Here is a 19,946-nt window from a genome sequence, read left to right on the forward strand (position 1 = left end):
CCAGGGGAGGCCAGAGAACTTGTTTTCTAGTAACCACACCAAGTCACCGGCTCTCCTTGAGTCCTTGAGTGCTAATGTTCCCTGACACCCTCCAGAGGGCAGTAGAGACAAAGGCCCAAAGGCTGAGCAGACAGAACTCTCCGCACCGGGGTCCAACTTGGTCCCCTGCCAGAGGAGTCTTGGGTTGCAGAGTTCATGGTTTCACCATCAAGAACTACCCCACAAAGAAAGATTAAAACACATAGCAAGATTTTAACAGCATCTGTATCTCCATTTCACTTTATTGTCAGGGCTAGTGCAACCCACTGAACATTTAGGGGTTGGGGGGATAAAGGCACTCATGGCAATAGTGTTGTGTATACTTTTCAATCTGCAGTTGCAACTGTGGGTTTGACCAGACATAACATAAATTGTGTTGATGATATTGCACAAGTCAAAGAGTAAAAACAGGACAGCAGCCAAACATACTGGGTAAAATGTGATGACAGCAAAGTAATCCAAAATAAAACCCAAACACTTTAGGGTCAGTCATGCTTTCAAATAAATCACGTTAATCTTATCCCACCCTGACAGAATTAATAAGTGAAGTTAGACAAACTATTTATGTTATTCCAGAAGCCAGAAGCTATATTCTAGTGACATTCAACATACACAATCATTCTCCTTCAGGTTTAACAAGGGTATTTTGGTCACAGACACTGACGATCCTATCACTATGGACAGCCAAGCCTAAATGATCCCCAAATCACCAATCACCTGAGTGAATTATATGGAAACATAAGATCCAGAAACAGCAGCTGTCTGAATGAACCTAAAGACCAGTTGAATCAGTCAAAATGGATGAGCTCCATAGAATCATTGTCTCCTCTAAATTCTCTGAATGCAATTGTCATGGTAACCATTCCTTAATCATATCCTTCCGAATATTCTCTACCTTAGAAACCAAAGAGTAGTGAACCCCAAATACCTTCTTAATTAGGTACGCTTGTGATAGTATCAGGCAGCAGCTTAGGCTTATTTATCCTGCTTTGATTCAAATGCTTACACTGCTATGGTTGTCAAGACATCAGCATATGCATGTCTAAAACACATTTGAAATGTTTCCATTATAAGCAAAAGAAATACAAATGAGATGGCCACTGGCTTCTTTCCTTTAGCAGAAGAACTGATAAAGCGGCTCTTACCCAGTAAAATTATTTATTTTATTTATTATTAAATAAACAGGATAAAAGATGTCTCATTTTAATAATTTCAACATAATCAAGATCTACAACATCATAATCAAATCTTTACCAACACATTAACTTAATACATAAACAAAAACCAAAAGAATATTATGTTATAGAAATAAAATAAAATCCAATTTTGAGTCCTTAGATTGAGTATAATATACTCTATGTCTGGAAGATTATCTATTCCACACAAGTTTCTACATTTACTTTATATGAGATAATATTCTTCAGAAATTGGAAAGAGAAAGGTTTTATCTTTATTCAACCTGGCAAAAGAGAGATTATATTTTTAAACGATATCTATTAGATGTACTACACATTTTAAGTTGTGATCCTTCTAGATTCATCCTTATACTTTTATGCACAACTTTTCCAAAGTTAGAGTAGTAAGCCATTTAAAAATATGGCATTGGAATATATGGAACCTTTTTAAATATCAAATTTGCTTGTACTGGTTTCCAACTAGTAATAAAAGGTCTTTCCTTCCAGACACGGCACAACCTGTATACTAATAAAAGGAGGAAAAGTAAGCAGTGTGTCCACGAGGCCCCAAATAAGCACTAAGGAGCTCTTTCGACAGGCCATTTCTGGATGCAAATTTACAGAATTTTTGGTCACATAGGGTGGATAAGAAATAAAAATATATTCATTCCTTTTTAATTGGCATACTAAAATTTGCAACAAAAGCAAAAATAATCAAGTGGGACTACATAAAATAAAAAAGCATCTGTGCAGCAAAGAAAATGATCAACAAAGTGAAAAGGCAACCTATGGAATGAGAGAAAAATATTGCAAATCATATATCTGATAAGGAACTAGTATCCAAAATATACAAAGAATTCATACAACTCAATAGCAAAATAAATAATCCAATTAACAAATGGGCAGTGGAAGTGAATAGACATGTCCCCAAAGAACACAAACACATGGCCAACAGGTACATGAAACGATGCTTCAACATCACTAATTTCCCTGGTTCAACATCAGGAAAATGTGAACCAAAACCACAATATCACCTCACACCCACAGAATGGCTATTATCTAAACACTACAAATAACAAGTGTTGGCGAGGATGTAGAAAAAAAGGAACATGCTTACGCTGTTGGCGGGCATGTAAATTGGTGCAGCCACTACAGAAAACAGTATGGAGGTTCCGCTAAAAATTAAAAATAGAACTACCCTATAATCTAGCAATTCTATTTCTTGATATTTATCCAAAGAAAAGCCCAAAAAGATCATCTGCACCCCCACTCATTGCAGCATTACTTACAATAGCCAAGATATGAAAACAACCCTCTGACCCATCAATAGATTAATGAATAAAGAAGATGTAGTACACGTATATACAATGGAATGTTACTTAGACATAAAAAGAAGGAAATCTTGCCACTTGCAACAACATGGATGGACCTCTTGGGCATTATGTAAGTGAAATTAGACAGAAAAAGACAAATATTGTATGATTTCTCATACATACAATCTAAAAAAAATTTTTTTTAAAGCTCATATATACAAAGAACAGGTTAGTGGCTGCCAGAGGCAGGGGTTGGGGAAATGGATGAAGGGGGGGTCAAAGGTTAAAAAAACACTATAGGTATTTTCCTCATATGCTTTTACATAACTGCTGGCTAATGAGTTTTATAAGACTAAAGAAAAGTAGAAAAACAAATAAAACATTAAGAATACTTAGGAATACAAAAGTCATCGATAACAGAATAAACTAAAATTATGAGGCATGAGAAACAATGCAAAAAAAAAAAAAACCATCACCACCAGCGCCACCAAAAAAGAACAAAAGGCAAAATCCAGCAAGAAAAATGGAGCACCAAACATTTGCTAAAGTTAAAAGGTAAAACCTTAAGATCCTGTCCTTTGCCCTAATGTTCAATGGTATTTTTGTTTTAAAAATATGAAGATTGATGTCCTTTCAATGACTATTACAACAGTCCCCAAATAAAACAAACGATAGAATAAAAATTCACTTAATTGACTGATAGGCTTGAATTAGTCATTGCCAAGTTTACGACGTTCCCACAACTCCAAGCATTCTTTTGTCAAGAGAAACAGGATTCCCCCCTCCCGCCCCGCCATGATGATCATGGGTAGCTTTCTGGGTGACTATAATTTGTGTTTCTCTATAACTCACTGGGGAATACCTACACAATTAGAACTCCAAAATCAAAGCAATGAGGGACAAAGGATGAGTACAGATGCATAAAACGTGACACTTCTGATAGCTGCCTCTGCAGGGCCTGGGTTATCCCAGGACAAGAGAGAAATTCCTGAGCCAAAGGCTTAGTTCTAACCCTGCCTTCTCCCCACAGAGCCATCACTGAATCCTAGCCATTTGTCCTACAAAGAGCTCTCACACCTTTTCTTCCTTATAATCACATTTCTACAATGCTAATATGGTTCATGATTACTTTAGACCTAGACTACTTACTTCACCAGGCTTCCTAATATGGATGCACTCCTGTCTTCATAGAGCTGCTAGAATAACCGTTCAAATGTACCACCTTGAACGGATCACTCCCGTTCCTCCAAACTTTCCTCTCCTTCAATCTAAATGCCAAATTTCTAGCATGAAACCCAAGGCCTCCCAGTCCTATTCAAATCTACTTTTCCCCATCCTCCCACACTCAACTTCAGCTTTGGCTGACTCCATGCCTCTGAACTTTGTTACCACTGCAGAGTAAGAGGTGCTTTGATGCATCTCACCTTCCCTAAATCAGTGAGATTCTCAAATTGGCTGCACCTGGGATGCCAAAGCAACTAGTAACGTCTGAGTGGCCCCCATGGTCCCCCAGATGAATCTAATATGCAGCCAAGTTTGAGAACAACTGTCCCAGTCTCCTGGGGCAGGGGGTTACTGAAACACAAAGTGTTGAGCTGCATCCCCACTGCTTCTGATTCAGTGGGTCTGAAATGGGGCCCATGAATCTGCATTTTCAACAAGCTTCCCAGGTAATGCTGATGCTGCTGGTCCAAGGACACCACTTTGATAAATACTAGTCTATAGTTGTGTGAAAGTGAAGTCGCTCAGTCATGTCTGACTCTTTGCAACCCCATGGAACTGTAGCCTACCAGGCTCCTCCATCCATGGGATTCTCCAGGCAAGAGTACTGGAGTGGGTTGCCATTTCCTTCTCGAGGAGATCTTCCCGAGCCAGGGATTGAACCTGGGTCTCCTGCATTGCAGGCAGATGCTTGACCATCTGAGCCACCAGGGAAGATAGTTGTGTAATCAGTACAATTATATAGTATAAATATATATACCATATACACATAAAAGTAACTATCATATGCATATTTCATTTGGCAAAAGAAAAGGTACCATCTCCTGGAATCCTTCTATTACCACTCTGTACTGTTGTTTAACTTTTTAACCCATTTGCTTTTGAACCAATCTATATAGAAAGTCTTAGAGATTATCCAGTCCAATTCCTTTTCTAAACTGAGACCCCGAGAGGGGAAGCACTTTGCCCAAGGGATCAGATGGTTATTGGTAGAACTTGGACTAGCACTCAACACTCCCGACTCCTTCCTCTTCCCCCTCAGTTCAGTGGTCTTTTCACCACATCCTTAATGTGTCTCTAACAGTTTCTCCAATTAGGATGGATATTCCTTGCTTGAAGAGATCCCTTTTGTTTTTAATATTCTCCACTGCATCTAGCAAAGTGCCTTGCACACAGAATAAACAGTCAATAAACATCTGAGGATTTCATTTGAGGAAGTGTTCAGAGTCTTACTCTAGAAGCTGGCTTTTGTATCCTATGAACTGTTTCCTGAAGCGCTGACAGCTGGGCAGCCCTGCTCCAATCAATTAGCTGCAGAGGAAGCCCTTCACATTGGCATGCACACAGCCAGGGTGTGCTACAGGGACAATAACACACACAGAAAGGAAAATTTCGGCTTCCCAGGTGGTTCAGCAGTAAAGAATCTGCCTGCCAATGCAGGAGACACGGGCGAAGTGGGTTTGATCCCTGGTCGGGAAGATCCCCTGCAGAAGGAAATGGCAACCCACTCCAGTATTCTTGCCTGGAAAACCCTAGGAATAGAGGAGCCTGGCAGGTTACAGTCCATGGGATAGTAAAGAGTCAGACATGACTAAACAACAACAGCAACAAAAGGAAAATTGTAGGAGTTTTAAAAGAGGAAGGGACAATAAGCTTATGAGGTGACACAAATCAACTTTCAAGTTGTATGTCAGAAACTTTCACAAGTACCCCAAGTTCCATCTGATACATACCAGGCCCGTGCAGCCCTAACAGCCTGGCAGTGGGGGAAGTCTAAAGTACACTGCTCTGGGGGCTTGATGGCCTCTGCCAAGAGGCCCCAACTTTTTCTGAACTTTCCCTGCACCTTAACAGGAAAATCCAGGGTAAGCAGGGCAGACCCTGTCACATACCCGCCCTGCCTGCCATCATCACAGCATCTCCACAGGCCTTCCAGCTATTTCCAGCAGCCTGGCTGGGAGGAGCAAGACTGTGCCAGGCCTCTCGACTGACCGAGCCTGTGTACACCTGTGGGCTGAACACAGGATGCATTGGTCAGACCATTACTTTTGCTGCCTCTACAATGGACAGGAACTGCACATACAATCCAGGCAGCTTGCAGAACTTGGTGTCCATCGTGAGGGTGACCACAAGGAATGCAGTGCTTATGCCACCATTCGGGTCACCACTGGTCCACAGTAACCCGTGACCTTGGCAGCCAAACTGGAATCCCCAGCCTCCATCTAGGATTGTGACTCAATGGAGAGATTCTCCCTGTCCCTTCTTTCCCCTTCTCATTAAAATCTGCTGCTCCCAATAGAGGTAGGATCACACGTACAGTCAACCAGTCAAGCATTGAAATCTAGAAAAAAATATGTGAAAGCTTTCCTAATAACAGGCATAATAATAAGTATATATAGCAGATCCATACATTAAAAAATTCTTCCAATATACAATGAATTTAATACATTAAACAGGTGAACTTGATAACCAACTCCCCCTTCATGAGTAATTTTGCAGCTAACCGTATGAAGATTTTGACCCTGGGTCTCATCACAGAGCTGATGGACACATTCCATGAGCAATCATATCACCAAGATATCCATTCCTTGATTCCTTGAGTGACTGCCCTCATTTGTGTTCTAATTCCTAATTCTTTGTCATCTTTTTCTCTTCCAATGACTTTAACACCATCCCAATGTTCGCTTACCTCCCTCAGCCTCAGTGTCCCTCTCAGGCCTGATCCCCACCCACCCACGCCTACATAGAAGGGTCTGTTTACATAGCCAACTCAAGAAAGCAACACATACTTGAAGATGCTCATAATATTCACTCAGTTCCAGTAATATAGAAATCATTTACAAAAAGACCTTAAAAGACCTCATCTTTTCACATAGGTTTACTGTCGCGTTGGCCAAGCTGAATAACTGCCTGGAGGTTTTGGTATCAGATTTATGTTACTACAAGCCAAGCAATAACCTTTGGTCCAAAGCAATCAAACTCTGCCCTGAATACTGGCTCCAAGAGTTGGCATGAGCTCACCAACTGTCACTGTTGCTGGTGACACCACAAATGCAAGAGTCAAAAAGGGGCTCTTGGAGTTGTAAGGCAGGCAATTTGTCAAGCCTGGGGCTCCACTCCACCACAAAGATGGCATGATGCCTCAGTGACCACAGACAGAGAATGTTCCAACCCCGTGTTGACACTGACCTGCCCAGTAACTCTTGTACAACCTGACAGAGGTGGGCAACACTGGGCAGCTCTCCCAGGAGCTCACACTCTCACTACTCAGGGAGCCCATGGGGTAAGTTAAGGGCTTTCCACATGACTCTGTGGTCAAGAATCCGCCTGCAGGAGGCCTGGGTTCGATCCTTGGGTCAGGAAAATCCCCTGGAGTAGGAAATGGCAACCTACTCCAGTATACTTGTCTGGGAAATCCATGGACAGAGGAGCCTGCTGGGGGTCATAAAGACTCAGACACGACTGAGTGACTGAGTCCAACAAAGCATGATTCAACTTACAGCACTCATGAGAAGCACGTCTCTTATGTTACGCTATATGCTATGCTCAGACTCAGTCATATCCAACTTTTACATTACCTTACTTAAAAACAAACACTGTGCTTTCATCTACAAGTTAATAATAAAAAGTGCCTGATAGATTCATTATATTTCTGAATCTCAAGAGAAAATAATAGATTTATTAAAGCAACTTTATTTTTTGGCAATAATTTTTTAAGTTGATTTACAACGTTGTGCCAACCTCTGCTATACAGCTTAAGTGACAGTGTTATACACCTATATACACTTTAAAAGCAGTTTTAGGGTTACAGAATTGAACAGAAAGTGGTTCCCACATACCTTCATAAGATCCCTTCCCACTTTCCTCTATTTTTGATACCCTGCATGACTGTAATATATTAGTTGTTGAATCATCATTGATAACTATTAACTAACCTTAATAGTTCATTAGGGTTCACTCTGTGTGTGTTGTGCATTCTATAGATTTTGACTAATGTTGAAGGATTTAAAGAAAAAAAACAACCCTTTCCAGGAATGCCCTGGCAGTCTCATGGTTTAAACTCCTACACTTTAACTGCCAAGGGCCCAGGTTTGGTCCCGGACAGGGAACTAAGATCCAACAAGCTGCAAGTCATGCCCAATAAAAACAAAACAAAATCTTTCCAGTACCTTTTGAGGAACAATAAATTTCCTTACCGAAAGAGCATTTTAATTGCTTTAGCTTTGTAAAAGTAAGTTTTGTAAGAACATTGTAATGTACATCATTCATTCCTTTTCAGTGAATCATGGTTTCAACAACTGTCGGTAACAGACCCACATATTCAGCTTTATCTGAAAACCAACCCTTCACAACTCTCAAACCACCAGCATGGCCCCAAACTTAAAAGGAGTTTGAATTATTGGACCATGAAACAAAAAGAAAAACAATCTCCAAGATGACATCTGACATGTTGGAATTAGTCTGCTGCTGACTTGGTCTTGAGATGTTTATAAAAACAGCTTTGTCATGAGAAAGCGGAGCAGCGTAAGAGAAGTAGTATCAGGAGACAGACAAGAGGAGGAATAAGAAAACTGGGAAAGAAAAGCAAAGAAGGGCAGAAACAGTCGAAATCAAGAGCGTCAGATGGAGACTAGATGCAGGACAGAGCAATAGCAATGGAAAGGAAGGCTTGTTAGACACAAATTACGGTGACATGGATTATTTTGAGGGAATGAGTGAGGAAGGGAGAAACTGCATCTCAATACTGTGTGTATGTGCTCAGTTGTCCGACTCCTTGCACCCCATAGACTGTAGCCCACCAAGTTCCTCTGTCCATGGGGATTCTCCAGGCAAGAATACTGGAATGGGTTGCCATTTCCTCCTCCAGAACTTTCTGACCCAGAGATCGAACTAGTGTCTCTTACGTCTCCCGCACTGGCAGGCAGTTTCTTTACCACTAGCGCCACCTGGGAAGCCCCTATCTGTGCTATAGCCCTTCGACTGTCTAATCATTCGTTCAACTGAATATATCAATGGGAAAGCAACAGTCAGCATGTGAAAAGCTGGCTTTGCACTAGTGTGTAAAGATGGTATACCTTCCATCCACTTTAAATTCCCCCTGAAACCAGTTCAAATCTTTCGGAAGGCTCAGGGGATAGGGTTATTCCTGAATAATGATTGTATATTGAAATACACACTAGCTGGATGTATAGATCTACAGATGTAAAACATTTGCTCTCATTGCTTTCAGTCTTAATCTATGAAAAAGTATGAAGCAAGATTCAAATCACATTATGTGTCCTATCCTTGAGGGATCTGACATGTCATTACCTATTTCAGAAGGACACATACCACTTTTTCCATTTTATTAGAATTGTTTCTCTCTTGGTTTCAATCTCCCTTCAATCCAAGTATGTAGTGAGACTATTTAATAAGGAGGCTGTAGTTTACTCACAGACAAAATTCTTAAGTACACATCTTTAAGCAATCAGGAAAAGATTCTAGAAAGTCAAACCTGGCATCTCCCTGTAATATTATTTTATCTCAAATACAGAGAAGAAAACAGCATTCTGGATTTATATCTGGTCTTTGGATCAAGAAAGATCCACAAACTTTTCACATCTAAGTTTAGAAAGCAGCTTTTACACAAAAGCAGATCAGCAGTGGCCTGGGGACTGGGGCAAGGGAAGAATGTGCTGCAAAAAAAGAAGCGAAAGGAAACATGGAGGGGGAGTGAGTGCCCCAAATATTCCACATTCCCAGAGTGGTAGTAGCCTCATGGGTGTATACCTCTGCTGCAACCCATATGCCTTAACTGGATGTAGTTTACTGTACATAAATTATACTCGATAGAGTGGATATCAGATTATCTTGATAATCATTCCACAATGCATATGTATATCAAACCATCACATTGTACACTTCCCTTTTTCTTTTTTCATATTATTTTTAATCATTTTTAAATTGAAGTGTAGTTCATTTACAATGTTTTAAAATTTACAATGTTTTCAGGTGTACAGAAAAGTGATTCAGTTATATACATATATCTATTCTTTCTCAGATTCTTTTCCATTAGAGGTTATTACAAGATATGGAATATAGTTCCCTGTTATACAGTAGGCCCTTGTTGTCTACTTTGTATACAGTAGTGTGTACATGTTTATCCTAAACTCCTAATTTATCTATTATAATTTATTTATGACAGATTTATTGTACTTAATTTATTGTACCACACTACACCTGTAAATATATACAATTATGTATGTTATTCTTTAATAAATTGGGGGAAGTTGATATTTAAAAAGTAGCTCCAAGAAAGGCCAACTGTTTTATCTGTAGATGCAAGTATAAACTTTTACTTCCGATTAGCTTGGCTGCTTCATTTCTTTTCCTTAGTGTGGTTACATGTGCTTACTACACTGGAAATTTTTGCATCTTGTGGCCCAGAAGGGAAGGGTCCAGAATTTGAAAATCTGAACTGACCCTGGTATTTGGAGATGTAGAATCTTTGATAAGGAACTCAAAGTGTCTCCTCAGCATCTAGAAACCATCTGACTGACAATATTTAAAAAAAAAAAACAATGTAAGTATTTGAAGCTATCATTATTTACAGGGTGCTTCTTACAAACTGTTGAAAAACAAAATTTTGTTAATTCAAATGTCTAAATTCACCACTATGGTTTAGTGATATAAAATTTTTGGAATTTATGTGTCTGTGTGCCTATATGTACTTTTTAGTCTTGGCAACCTGGGGGGACACCTGTTACTTCAGTTCACCTGGTCACAAGAAGTGCAAATGATTAATTATGTCTATACACAGATGCTGGCAATCAGCTTCCCAAACAAGAATAAAGTCTAATAGCAGACCTGACAGAGATCCACTGAAAAACCAATCCTTAATGTCTTCTTAATAAATCACACATTTTTAATCTGACAGATGCCAAGCAGCCTTATCTGCACTCTAAAACTGAAAGTGAATAACAAAACTTGTTAAGTACAGAAATTAACTTTTGTAACATTCTTATCAATACAACCTTGACAATAAAGTCTCTTCATTGCCAGCTATCATGTCTTTAGTTCTGAAAAGCATGTTTAGAATTTTGTGAATTTTGCAAATTCTTGTGATTAGAATGTCTACTGTGGACTATGTCCTGAACATTTGTAAGAGCCAGAGTTTTCAGGTGGGTAAATAAAACCTACAGAAAGTAGAATGCTGGCAACCATGACTTATTTTGATAGCTCTTTTCTTTTTCTAGGTTTCATTGCACTTACAAAGCCAGTACACATGTATCTTTTATCTGTGTATTTTACACCTAGAGGACTCCCAAAATAAAATGCAAGCAAATCTCCTTGATTTAAATACAGAGGAAAACCCATTTTCAGAAGAGAAATACAGCGTACTGCAAGAAGCTGGGAAGAGCTGGCAGCTCACTGACAATATACATACTCATTAGCAGGCAATAATGAGGAACAGGAGCAAAAACTACTTCAGAACACACCCCTAGGCAAGGGTACAATTTTCTCATTTGTTCACATAGTAAGCCCTTGGCAGGGAGTATCCATAATCATTATTCCACGTAGCTTTAGCATTGGTCGGGCCGCTGGCCACGGAGAAGGGATGATTTTGTGTTAAAGGTTTACATGTGTACGCAGCCTATGTAATCATGGATGTACTTTGTTGAATTCTCTTCTAGCAGTGACATTTCTGTATCAAGTGACACCGGATCTCACCACACACCTGCTCTGGAGAGCAGCTTCCCTGCCTATCCTAGGCTGAAAAACAGACCTGGTCCACGGTGGGCTAACTGTAATACTGGCAAACGAGGGAAGAGGAAGACACAGGGGCAGAAGAACTTGATGAGGACTCCCAAGAGCCTGGAAAAAAGGCAAGTGGGCAGAGTCCATTGGATCCCTCCCCCGCCAAAAAGAAAAAGAAAAGTCACCCTGAGAGTAAAATAGACATTCAGTCAAAGGAGATATGAAGAGAATGACCCACACAGCTACAGAAAGAACAAAGACGGCCAAGAAAGAGAGGGAGGAAAGTTGAAGAATTTATTTTTTTAACGGTGCTAGATTTAAAACAACATTTGCACATGTGGGCGCATGCACATGTGCATTTGCTGCAACTGAACTTCCTAAGTTTGGAAGCAAATACATCTTTTTTTTTTTTTTTGCAAATACATCTTTAAAATTTTTTTCCACAATTTAAAGACATCTCATTTTATAAAGGCAAAGGAAACTCACGCAGCAATGGCTCCAATTGGGGCCTTCCAGGCTAGTATGTGTAAAGACTCTTATAAAGTTGCTGCTGCATTTCTGTGATTCTAGGCATATTCTATAGGCTGTGGTACTTGTCCTTACCTCCCAGGCCAAAAGAAATTAAAGGCTAGCTGCTCAAAAGAGGATTCCCACCACTAATGTTCAATTTCAATAAAGCAAATAACATGATAAACTCCTGCAAACAACTGTTTTGATAATTTTCTGAAATTAGGAAAACCATGGCCTTTTTGGTATCCTTTACTAACTTAACATACTTTCACCATAATAACGTATTCTTTTGAGAGACAGGTCAATAGAAAGTTCTGGCTTTGAAGAGTTATTAATTAGGAAATTCAAACTTACCTACATATGGAGGACCTAAAGCTTCAAATTGGAACTCTGACATTAACATATCATACAACCTTGGATCATGCGCTTGGCCTCTTTGAGCCTCAGTTTTCTCATCTGTAAAACAAAGGGAGGTGGATCCTGACAGCCCACTAGCTGAAATTCTCCTACTCAAATTGGAGGAGGAGGTATTTTAAGGAGCTTACAGGAGGCGGCCACATGATCCTTCTCTAACTCTTGGATGGCATTCCCATTTCACTCTTCATGACCACGACTTCTATCTAGAGATGCAACAGTAATTCAGATTTTTTTGGTAAAATTTTTAAAAAACCTAAGACTACACTTATAAACTGGAGATTCTGCAATGGACTTGGGTTCACCATTAAAAAAAAATCACTGCATCTGGTGCACTGGGGAAACCCAGAGGAATCGGGTGAAGAGGGAGGTGGGAGGGGGGATCGGGATGGGGAATACATGTAAATCCATGGCTGATTCATGTCAATGTATGACAAAAGCCACTACAATATTGTAAAGTAATTAGCCTTCAACTAATAAAAATAACTGAAAAAAATAAATTAAAAAATTTAAAAAATCACTGCATTTAAAAAAGACATTCAAAATACTTATCACTAATTTTGGGGTGGTGGGTTATAACTGATTTTTATTTTCTTTAAGCTTGTCTGTATTTTCTGAATTTCCCCACAATGAAAAAGTGCCATTCTTATTTTAAAAATAGATTTTCAAAATGATTAATGTGTTCTTGCAAGTTTTACCAGATTTCTCAAGTCCACTCTAAAATCCTGGGGGAGGGAACTTCCTTGTTGGTCCAGTGGTTAAGAATCCACCTTCCAATGCAGGGGTCACGGGTTCGACCCCTGGTTGGGGAACTAAGATCCCACACACTATGAGGCAACTAAGCCCATGTGCCATAAACTACAGAGCCCTCTATGGAGCCTGTGTGCTGCAATTAGAAAGAAACCTGTGTTCTGCAAGGAAGATCTCACATGTTGCAACTAAGACCCAACGCAGCCAAAAGTAAATGAGTAAATAAATATTTAAAAAATAAAAACAAAAAAAAAATCTTGGGGGAAGGGGTAACAAAATCAGGCAGCATCACAAAACATGTCCACATACAGTGGTTGATTACTCAAGTGGCTGATTGCTATAGTCAGAATCAGGACATTATTACTATAATCAGAATCTATGCCTCACAGTTTTATGTGGAAATCAAAACGTACATTTTATCTAGATAATCTTCCTCTTTTTTTTTTCCTCCAGCATCCTGGCCTTTGAGAATCATGGCTAAAATTCCTTTAAAGTAAATGAAATGAAACATGAGGTACTTCTTCTACACCCCACCCCCCACACACAAAGCTTGCCGGACAAAATATGGTTGCTATTGGGCTGGTTTTTATTTTTCCTCTTTTTATGCTCTAAAACACAACACATCTAAAGTTAAAATAAATATTTAGCTGTCAAAACAAAACACACACCCCCATATGGAAAACACAAGTATGAATTTGATGACGTTTATTGTAAAAACAATGTCCACAGCAAAAACAAATGTTTAAATTGTGTACAAAGACTACAAAACTAAATACTGTCATTGTTAAGTTCTATACAACAGTTCAAAAAAGGCAGAAGGTAAGCCATGGAAAGGATATACATGCAATTAAGTAACTTCTAGTTTCACCATTATAAAAACAGTGTTTAAAAATTTCACAGTAGACAGACTACAAAATCCTCCAAAATGACAACTGCAGTTTCAGTTTGGGTAGAACTCTAGAACAAACCTCCTATTGAACTGCATTCTTCTCAGTTGAAGAAGGTATAGTAGTTCACCTCTCCACTCTCCGCCTGGATGTAATCCATTTCTACAACACATTAACCCTGAAAGGACTTTTTACCTAGGACTACTCACTCATCTCTCTGCAGTAGGCTCCTTGCCTCACCCCCTTCAGCAACCCAAGCTTCAGAGAACGCAGCAAGGGACAATGGCTTAGTTACAGGACTGAAGTTCAAATCCCAACTCTGCTGCTTATTAGTTGTGTACTTAACCAACTTCATCCGATAACCACTTTGCAAAGTTGCTGTCAGGATCAAATTACATAATGGGTATAAATTCAATTCACATTTTCTTTTTCTAAAAATTAAATTATTGGGCTACCTCAGGACTTAGTTGCATCACGCAGGATATTCACTGTGGCATAAGGGCTTAGTTGCCTCATGTGGGATCTTAGTTACCCAACCAGGGATTGAACCTGCATCCCTTGCACTACACAAGGCAGATTCTCAACCGCTGGACCACCAAGGAAGTCCCTCACATATTTTCTAGAGGTATAGTAGGCCTTCAAGTAATGTCAGTTCTCTCTCTCCCCATACTTCTATATGATCAAATTTAACATTCATAGTTTTAATTACTCTTCAGCAAACTCAATGGTATATAGGACATACTGTAATTTTGATTTTAAGTAAGATTTTGAATGGAGCACACCACAAGGGAGGCAGTATGATGTTGTGCTCAAAACCATGAACTTCTGAGTAGTAAGACAATCTTAATTTTGGCGTCTCTGTCTAACCGTGACCAGCTGTGAGACCGAAGGCAAATAACCTCTCTGAGCCTGGTTCTTCATTTAAAAACTGAAGTGACTATACAACATATACAGGGGCCTGGCACAGGGTTAAGTACCATAAATGATAGCTTTTATCAGTCTTAATTATTTGGATTGATGTTCAGGAACTAGTCACTCTTAAGACTAGTAAAGTAAGCTCAGCCAACTCCTTATTCACATCAAGACACTGTTAGTGTTCTCTCCTAAAATTACGTTTTACTGCGTTTCATACAGGAAATTACATCAACCTCAGCATTATTCACAATCGGGGTCAGGTGATTCTCTGTTGTGGGGGGCTGCCCCGTGCATCATAGAATGTTTAAGCCTCTTGCCTGATCTCTACCCACTAGACATACCCAAAGCTGTGACCACTGAAACTCTTTCCAGACACTGTTCAGTGTCCCCTAGGGGGCAAAAGTGCCCCAGTTCAAAATCACTGGTCTAGAACTACCCGCAGATGGGAACTCTCAAAAACTTGGGAGGCAGCCCTGCAGGAGGACAAAGTTTTACTCACACACTCATTTAGTTTTATCTACTTCTCCATGCTCCATCATTCATTGGTATCCATAATTCAAAGCTGACCATAGAAAAATAAATTTTTTGGCCCAATTTGCTGTCAGAAGCTGCTTTAAGTCAAAGGAAAGAATGCTGGCCTGTTTGTGTTTTCACTACTCTGTACGTGCATGCCAAGTCACTTTTGTCATGTCCGACTCTTTGCGACCCTATGAACTGTAACCCACCAGGCTCCTCTGTCCATGGGATTCTCCAGGCAAGAATACTGGAGTTGATTGCCAGGCCCTCCTCCAGGAGATCTTCCCAATCCAGGGATCAAACCCATGACTCTTATGTCTCCTGCCCTGGCAGGCGGGTTCTTTACCACTAGCACCTCCTGGGAAGCCCCACTACTCTATACGGTCATACAAAATGTTGGACTTTAAAAATCAAGACATCTGCTATGTCCTAATTACATAAAAAATTTTAAAGGCCATTAACCTTAAGATGACTTATAAATCATATTACCCAAACTGACAGACTATGTCTTCGTTGGGAAGGTGAGATGGAATTTATACAGTGACTAAATACCTCAGAAAAAATGGCTCCCCTGTTTGCAGGGCTGTAGCATGTTTACTGTCCAGTCCAAAAGACTCTGGACAACTCTTGATTATTCACAATGACTTCACTGTCTATTTTTCATTTTAATAACTGCACCGGAAAGCAGGAGCCATGTCTTATCCACTGTGCATCTAGCACAGAGTACCTAGCACAGAGCCTCCAACAGAGGCAGTAACTCAGCAAATGTTGGTTGAATAAATAAATGGCCATATAGTCTGCTTAATTAAGTACTCTGTTGACAAAAAGAAAAAAAAAAAAAAACCTTTCTTTGCTCTTGTCCAACAGGAGCTGAAAGAAAAGATCTTTTAAGAGAAAATAATTATAGTCTACTCCCTTTTACTCCAAACCCAAACAACTGGAAAGTTCAATTAACCAAAAAAAATTTTGTAGGTAAAAGTTGGGGATAGCAGCCAAATAGATAAGGACTAGAGTTCAAGCAAGCATGAACATTTGTTCAACTCCCACAAGGTCATAAAAGTTGGCACAAGAGGGAAAGACGGGAAGCTGGAGGTGGGAAGCAGGAAAACAGGGCTGGGTCAACCTCAGGAGGTTAACGGCCATCCTTCAGTGAACAGCCCTTTTTTTCTTTAAGGTCAAAACTTTATAGAGGTGGGAGTCAAGGTCTTAAATTAATTTGGAGGCTTGATTTACAAATGGATATAAGCAAAAATTTTAAGAATATTTAGAGAAACTTCCCGGGTTGTCCAGTAGTTAGGAATCTGCCTTGCAATGCAGGGGTCATGGTTAGATCCCTAGTCAGGAACTAAGATCCCACATGCCACAAAAGAACTCAGCCCGAGAGCAGCAACGAAAGATCCTGCATATCACAACTAAGCCAAATAAGTGTAAAAAAAATATTTAGAAAGATATCTGACCATATTTTTGTTAATTTTTGAAGTTTACTTTTTTTCTCTCCTTCTCCAGTCCTGCAGGGCAAACACCACATTCTCAAAAAGCTGGATAAAAGACACTTCATTTACTCATTTTGTCTAGAGAAATTCTAGGGCCCACCACCATCACATGCTTCTCTCTGTAAAAAATTTCACCACTCCCAGCATTTTATTTGCATGAGAAAATACCAGATTTAAACTGCACTTTTAATGTATTAGTTTTAGATCATTGACCAGTGTATAGAATTGGATATCACATTAACATTAGAAATGGTGCAAACAATAGTGTTCATTTAAATGTACTCTCGTCCATCTTTGAGACCAAAACCTCTATTTCCACTTAAAATATTTCCAGTTTATCATTTCCAGTACACAAATAAATTATCTTGTTTAAGTGGTCCATTAGTTGGACACATTAAGTTAGCTTCAATTTCCTGGTATCATATAAGGGGAATTTTACCAATTTAAATCGTATACCAGTTTTTTAAACTTTCACTCAAAAATCTAGACTTGGTTGAAAAAAATGTTTTCATTCTCCAAAAATTCAATATGGGAATGGTAGCTCAGAATTTCAAAAACCAGATATAGTTACAGAATCTGTATGGTAGTCTTAAGACTATATACTTATTGGTAGGTGGCTTGCACAAATCATGGTATATCTGACCAGTTTCCTATTGCATAAAGATGATATTTGCTCTTAAAAATGTTAAATAAGCATTTTTAAAGACTAAAGGTAAAGACTAGATTGGAACCTTATGTAACCAGAATGGGAAAGCACATATAGCCTCACCACATTAAAGACCTGAGCCTTTTCAATACGTATTCTTCCTAAACAAATATGAGCATGAGTTTCCAAAAGCAAAGCAACCATCCCAGAAGCCCTTGCTTCCTCAGTGTAAAGAATGGGGAGGATTCTGTTGTGTTCCTGGAGATGAGCTGGGGAGGAAAAGGCTTCGCAAAATTCCAAGGGGCTCATAATTTAAATGTATGCTATCCTGCAAATGTTCACATTTCCAAGGAACAACATAAAATTTACATTAAAACTGTCTTAATCAAGATAACGAAAAAAAAATTATTCCTGCTGCTCTATAAGCTTGCCATAGATTTGATAACCCAGGGAAGAATTACGGGCAATTACAAAATGATGGGTCCAATTAGGAAAACTGGCTCTACTCCAAATTCAAATCAAAGGGGGCTCAGACAATCCCGATGGAATAATGTAAATGAATATAGGGAACTTCCAGCAAAGACGTACGTTTAGTTCTATTTCTACGTCTTCTGAAAGAAAGGAAAATACTACAACGACGTATCTCTCGCACTTCAGGAAATTCAAAAACCAAACCTGGAATCCCCTTAATAAACCTTGTTCTTTTCTTTCCCCAAGGGGTCTCGCTGGTACAGGGTTTGTATTGTAAGGGGCAATCAAAACAAACCTGAGAAACCCGTACGGTCTCAAACGCAGAAAATCATATAGCGCCGAACACAAACCACAAGTCTTCCCTTGCCGATTTCCAAATCTCTACCTAGTCCTGGATGCCTGCGAAGAGGCCGCAAGGAATAGAAGAGAAAAGAGAAACTTCGAAAGCAGAAACCTCTCTCCCAGCGCCTAGAACAGACGGCACCTCGTAGGGATTTCACGCTTTTTGAGACGGAAAGGTCACACCCTGCAGTTTTGAAAATTCACCTCCTAAGACTCAACCCGTGTTACAGAACCTTCCTCCAGTTTCTCTAGGTTTCGCACTGGAGCTGAAATCCCCCTCTCCCCACCCCCATTCGCCCACCCCCCGCCACCCGCTCAGAGAAGAACCAGAGCGGGCCCTCCGTGTCCTCCTCTCTCCCTCTGCACTCCACCTCCACTCCTCGAACCACCCCCCAGCATCTTCGACGAGAAAACCCTGGGAGCCCCTCACCTCTACTCCTTACCTTGCCCACTCCCGCCCGCCCTCCTCGTTATGCGAACCGAGGCAGGTTCCCCCTCCCTCCCTCCCGTCCTCCCCATCCTCAAGAAAACCGAGGGGACCCCCGCACTTCATCTTTACCCCCTCTCCGTAACCCCAGCTAGCTATCCTCGTTGAGGGAATCGAGAGGTGCCCCCTACCTCACCCCACCCCCACTGCCCACCATCCCCGGGCTGAAAGCCCAGGGCCCCCGTACCCTCGGTCCCCACGCCCCACCATTCCGCAGAGGAAAATGGGGAGAACCCCCTCCTCCCTCGCGCTCCCTCCACCTCCAGGCGCTCCCGGTCCCCTCCACCCGCCACCCCGGCGACGAGAGCCCGAAAACCGAGGGGAGGCTGAGGCACGCACCGGCGGGAGGGCAGGGGAGGGGACCCCGCGGCCGGCTGGCCCACAGTCCCCACCCCGGGCCGGGCGGTCGAGGCCTGAGGCCCCAGCTACCCGCCCCGGGGGCCAGCCCGCGGGCAGAGGCTGGGTAGGAGGGCAGCCGCTCCCCCGGGACGCGGGCCCACGGGGGCGGGAGGCACACACGCATGCACTCACACGCGGAGAGAAAGCGGGCTTACTGCCTGGGGATGCTCGCCCGCGCGGCTGTCTCGGCGGCGGCCGCTGCCAGCACCCAGACGGAGGCGCGGCGGCGGCGGCTGCGGACTGAGCCCCCTCGGCTGGGCGGTGGATGTAGGGCGCGGGAGGGGCGCGAGAGGAGGGGCGCGCGGGGGAGGCGGGGAGGGAGGGCGCGCGCGCGCGGGGGCGGGCGCGGCTGGCCGGGGGCGGGGCTGGGCGCGCGCCAGCCAGGGCCCGGCCCGCGGGGCTGCGGTGCGCGGCGCGCGCGCCGGAGCCGGCCCGGCCGGGGGCGGGGCGGGGTGGGGGCGCCACGCACCACGCGCGGCCACGTGCCCCCGCCTCGGGAGCGGCCCGCCGACTGCAAGGCGCGGGCGCGCGGGGAAGGTGGCTACGAGGAGGCGGGGGCGAGCTCTTCCCCGGCGGGCCGGCTGCGGCGTGGGAGGCCGAGGGGAAGGCGGGCGGGGGGCGACCGAGCCCC

The 19,946-nt window shown here is 41.8% G+C and overlaps 1 protein-coding gene and 1 non-coding gene across 2 annotated transcripts in view; both read right to left on the bottom strand.

Moving 5' to 3' along the window:
- The window catches only part of FHL1 (four and a half LIM domains 1), a 57,773-nt gene extending 38,217 nt beyond the window's left edge, over window positions 1-19,556 (bottom strand). Inside the window, exon 1 of the mRNA XM_065914918.1 lies at window positions 19,471-19,556. The gene's annotated coding sequence lies outside the window, so the exon portion shown is untranslated. The remainder of the gene's footprint in view (window positions 1-19,470) is intronic.
- TRNAC-GCA (transfer RNA cysteine (anticodon GCA)) lies at window positions 4,391-4,462 on the bottom strand. Its single transcript has one exon. It is a non-coding gene; the product is annotated as a tRNA-Cys (tRNA).
- Window positions 19,557-19,946: the final 390 nt, after the last annotated feature.

The sequence above is a fragment of the Muntiacus reevesi genome, chromosome X (genome assembly GCF_963930625.1).
Source record: "Muntiacus reevesi chromosome X, mMunRee1.1, whole genome shotgun sequence".
Classification (NCBI taxonomy): domain Eukaryota; kingdom Metazoa; phylum Chordata; class Mammalia; order Artiodactyla; family Cervidae; genus Muntiacus; species Muntiacus reevesi.